Here is a 5,304-nt window from a genome sequence, read left to right on the forward strand (position 1 = left end):
ATATATATCTATCTATCTTCATGCACGTGTATAATATATAGGTAATGTATGGTCAGACTGTCACGTTACCTGGAAACTGCCACATGTATAAATACACCTTTCAGAATGCGGGACTGTGTGTACGTGTGTGCGTATGTGTGTATGCATGTGTGCGTGTCTGTATATATATGTTCTTTTGTTTTTTTGTGCATTTTTGGGCTTGTTCATTCTTTGGTGGCTCAACCTGTGAATTTTTCCGTTGATATTTTTGCAAGAGGGAACATGTGCTTAAAGACGAGAAAGACGGCACAAGATTCTGGTGCGGGTTTTCTTCTTCTGTCCTGTCAAACGTCTATCGTCCTGATCTCTCCTTCTTTTTTTGGTGTTTGTTACACTCTTGGTGCATTTCCAATCTTCGACACTTATGTGACCTAATTGTGTTGCAAGTGCTGTAAAACACTACGAAAACACGAAAAATGATTTTGGTAGTTTGACTGTGGAAGGGTTTTTTGCTTTGCTTATATTTTTACAAGGAATGGAATTTGTAGTAGAGAGAGAGAGAAAGAGAGAAAGAAAGAAAGAAAGAGACAGAGAGAGAGAGAGAGACTGATTTTGTACATAGATTTTACAAAAAGCAAGTATGTATTTATATATAATATATACACAATCATATCTGTATTGCTCTGTACGTGCATTATTTTGTAATTATGAATTTCTTGTGTATCGATACAATAATTCTTTGTATGAGAAGAAATTGAATTACAATGAGGGGTTTTCCCACTTTTTTTGTAGGGGACAAATATTTGTGTAAAGTTTTTGTTTTTTGTACGGTACCACCAGACTTTGGGATTTCTGGTGTTTCCGGATGTTTCTGGCAAGACTGAGGTCCCAGGTTTTTCATGTGTTTTTTTTATTTTAACCTTTTTGAGCCCCGGCCACCCACGGGTACACTGGTCGAGCGTAATATTGCCCGTGTGCCCAGCTAGCAGGAGAGCGGTCTGGGACAAAATGCACCCGGAAAACACTGTTCTTCGCTACCCAGGACGTTGTTGATTATTTTTATGATCTTTCTGACAGAGCTGGATCCTGCTCGCCAAATCTGAGAGTGGCGATTCGCGATTCAGTCGGTTTTAAAAAATCGCGAGTACGCGAGCGCTCGTGGAACACTTAAGCCTCGGGCTCGTTGTATGCGTGAAACGGAACAGTGTCATATCAACGCCACTTGGCGAGTCCCACTCTTGTTGTCCTGCCATTGAGACTTCTCGCACGCCATCCTCTCCGCTCCCCGCCCATCACCCCCCACCCACCCTTTGTTGCGCTTCTCTACTGACCTCAATGAGTGATCCCATAAATTCACCCCCCCCCCACACACACACACCCCATGATTCGCTAAAACGATGGCTCCATAAAATTCCTTCTGTCAATTGGTTGGAACCCGTTCATTTTGTTTTAATAGGTGGATTGGACTATACCATCTTTTGTAAAATAAGGGGAGCCGTGCTAAGTGTTCCGTTCCATGTTCCGTTCGTGTGCTTGCGACAAACGAGTAACACTTGGCCTACATAACAGATCAGACAGAGCTACAAACAAGCCGCAAGGTGGTGACAGCGACAGGGGAGTGAATCGGAAGGCGATACTGTTCCGCGTTCCGCTGAAGTGAAATGCGAATCGCGTTCCGCAGGGAAGAGTGGCGATTCAGTTCCGTTCTCGCTCTCGCGACCCAGCTCTAGTTTCTGAAAAAGATGCTGGAAATGACGAGGACTACGCTGAATGCGATCTATTATGGAATGTGATTCTGAAACTATGATATAAATATGAGAGTAAAATCGGCGTGAATCGCTCAGGAGCTCAGGAAGAGGGGAATGGAGGTCTGGGCTCAAAGGGTTAAAGCTGTTTATATATATTTCTTTGGTGTGTTGTGTTTGATTGGGTGTGTTAGTTCCACTTTTTCCTGTTTTACCTGTTTAGTCGTGAGTATTTATTTGCAGGGTTAAAATTGCAAGAAAAAGAAGTTCCATTTTCAGTTTGTCTGTGGATGGTTGGCGGGTGCTCTGGTGTGGTTTGCTTCTTCTGTCCTATCAGACATCTATCGTCCTTATCTCCCCTTCTTCTTTTTTTTTGTGTTTGTTACTTTCTTGTAACACCTCTAATCTTCTGGCGCTCATATGACCTCATGCAGTTGCGAGTGCGGAAAAATCTCTTCTAGAACTAAAACATCAGTTTGTCTCGTGTCTTTCATTATTTTCATATGTCAAACTGCGAGGTTTTCAGGAGAATAAAAAAAAATACTGTCCCTTTTTCGCTCAGCTCATTGTCTCGAAACAAAATGTGAGGAGTGTTGACAAAATGAGTTACTTCTGACAATCTACAAATTGAAATTCAACTTTGGGGTCAAATTTGTAGATCTTCAAATGGTGGGGTCAAATTTGTAGATCTTCAAATGGTGGGGTCAAATTCGTAGATCTTCAAATGCTGGTGCTATTTTCTTCAAGTTTAACACCTGTTTTATTATTAATATTTCAGACTTACAAATTGTACTAACTCCACCTGTAAATTAGACGTGTATCTATTTCCATAGGAATAAAAATCGGACAGTGGGTGGTTGGTGGGTGCTCTGGTGTGGTTTGCTCCTTCTTTCCTAACGAACATCTATCTCTTGTAACCCATCTAATCTTGGGCACTTATATGACCTTATAGTGTTGCAAGTGCCGTAAAACTCTTACTGAAACTAAACTAAAAATCGGAGAAGTAACTCATTTTGTCAGCATGCCTCTCAAATGTTTTATTTTGTCTACGCTCGTTACCATTTTCAGAGGGGAAGTGAGACTAAGGCCAACAGATGCGCCTCATCGAACTCTACAACATACTTGACTTTCATTGTTTTTTGAAATTTTGACTTACTACATTTTGAAGGACTTCCGACAATAATGTGAAACGTGCTGACCAAATGAGTTACTTCTCGGATTCAGGCCTTCAGGAAATAGATACATCACACTTATAGGTGAAGTTTTTACAATGTATAAGTATGAAATAATAGAACAAATGTTATAGTTAAAGAATATAACATCAATAGAAATTCTACAAATTTGACCTTAGTGTAGAATTTTGGCCAATATCTCCATTTGTTGATTGTGAGAAGTAACTCATTTTGTCAGCACAACTCACAATTTATTTTGACAGTTTTGAGAGAACACGCACACATCAGTGGCTTTGACTGTTGAATTGTTTTGTCGGAGGTGGATTTTCGTGTTTTAAAAATGAGTGCAGAATGGTGTCTCCACGCTTATTTTCTGCACTGTTACATTTTACATTGGTGGTGTAGTGGTTAGGCTCTTCACCTCACAATCGGAGGACTTGAGTCCAAATTCCCTCATGGGTGGTTGAGAGGATCTGTATTCTAGTATGGTTTGTTTCTTCTTTCCTATCAAACATCTATCATCTGCGTGCTCATATGACCTTATGCAGTTGCGAGCACGGTAAAACTCTTACTAAGACAAACAAAAACATCTATCATCCCTATCTCTCCTCCTTCTTTTTTTGTTGGACACATCGAATTTTCAACACTTATATGACCAAATTATGTTGCAAGTGCTGTAAAACACTTACTAAAACGAAAATCAATATCTATTTATAAGAAAATTGTTTAACGTCTCGTCACCTCAGAACAGTTTTGTTCAAAGTGTCTCTTTACCTCAGTACACGTTGGACAAAGTAGCTCTCGGGCGACGATCTGCTAAAATAGATTTTTGCAGATACAATGACAATCAGTATTGGCTGGGCCTGAGAGAAGAGAGGGCTTCGGCTAAAAATAGTCTGATGATATAAGTAAGGGTTAAGAAGATAAACAGGGTAGGTTTTGTCTGTGCCGTCTTTCGGAGGCCACTTTCTCTCTTGAGAGTGTGGGTTTATTAAGCTCGCTTCCTAAATGATCTAAAAAAAAAAAGAAAAAGATGCCTTGTTGGTTTTTCAGGGTTTTTTGGTCTTTAGTGTTGTGCAAGTTCAAGACTGTGGGTGGTTGGCGGGTGCTCTGGTGTTGTTTGCTTCTTCTTTCCCTATCAAACGTCTATCATCTTTATCTCCCCTCCTTCTTTTTTTGCGTTTGTTACTCCCTTGTAACACGTCTAATCATCGCCACTTATATGACCTTATTGTGTTGCAAATGCCGTAAAACCCTTACGAAAAAAATTTAAAAAACAAGTTGAAGACTTGAGCGTACAACAGTGGAAACTGTTCATGCCCTCCACCCATTGTTGAGAAGAACGGTGGAATCAGGCGCCCGTCAACTTCTGGGCATATGGAGTTATTTGTGTCACGACGCGGTGGAATCAGGCACTCATCAATTTTTAGACGTGTGAAGTTAATGGTATCATTTTAAAGCTTGCTAATTTGTCTTGCTTTCTGTGTAAGAATATACTCATCTGTCATGAATGGAAGTCTAGATATTTGCAATTGAAGGAAATGGGAGTTGCCTGGTTTTAGAGATAAAATTAGCGAAAAAATGGCTGCCAAAGTTTTGCGACTTTCAAAGCTTGAGAGTCCATAGAAACTGAAATTATTGATATTTTTGTGCCTTAAATCAACATTTTCAGCAAAATCCAAACAGAAATGTGTTTTTAAATGGACCTTAAACTTAAAGGCGTTGAGTCAAAAAACAAAAGTTTGATAAAAATTGCCAAGCTGACAGAAAAAGGCCAGTTTCTTTGATTTCAATGTTTTGACGAGCGCCTGATTTCACCATGATGCCTCACGTTTAATATTATGTAAAAGGTTGTGTAATTGTCTAGGTTTTGATGAGAAAATAGCTATCTCTATCTTGAACAAGAGTACAGTTACAGATGTTTGCGATTTGGTGATTGCCGAAGATTGAGAGTCCTTGGAAACCGTCAATTTACATATCTGGTGTCTTTGTTCAACGTTTTTTAAAAGAAAAATCAACACAAAGAAATGTGTTTTTTAATAGACACATAAAAGGTGTTGAGCCAAAAGCCCCCCAAAATTCTATGAAAATTGCTAAACCGGCAGGAAAGAGCCGGCGTCTTCGATTTCATTATGTTGACGAGGGCCTGAGTTCGCCACGATGTCTTACATATTTGACAGATATCTGTCTTGCACAGTGTCGATTATAATGTAAGAAATACGCAAGGGAGGAAATAGGAAGTGGCCGTTTGTACCTCAAGTGATTGTCTTATGGTCTTCTACAGGTGGTCGTTTGTACAAGTGATTGTCTTATGGTCTTATACAGGTGGTCGTTTGTACAAGTGATTGTCTTATGGTCTTATACAGGTGGTCGTTTGTACAAGTGATTGTCTTATGGTCTTATACAGG

Source organism: Aplysia californica, unplaced genomic scaffold (assembly GCF_000002075.1).
Source record: "Aplysia californica isolate F4 #8 unplaced genomic scaffold, AplCal3.0 scaffold00996, whole genome shotgun sequence".
Lineage (NCBI taxonomy): Eukaryota > Metazoa > Mollusca > Gastropoda > Aplysiida > Aplysiidae > Aplysia > Aplysia californica.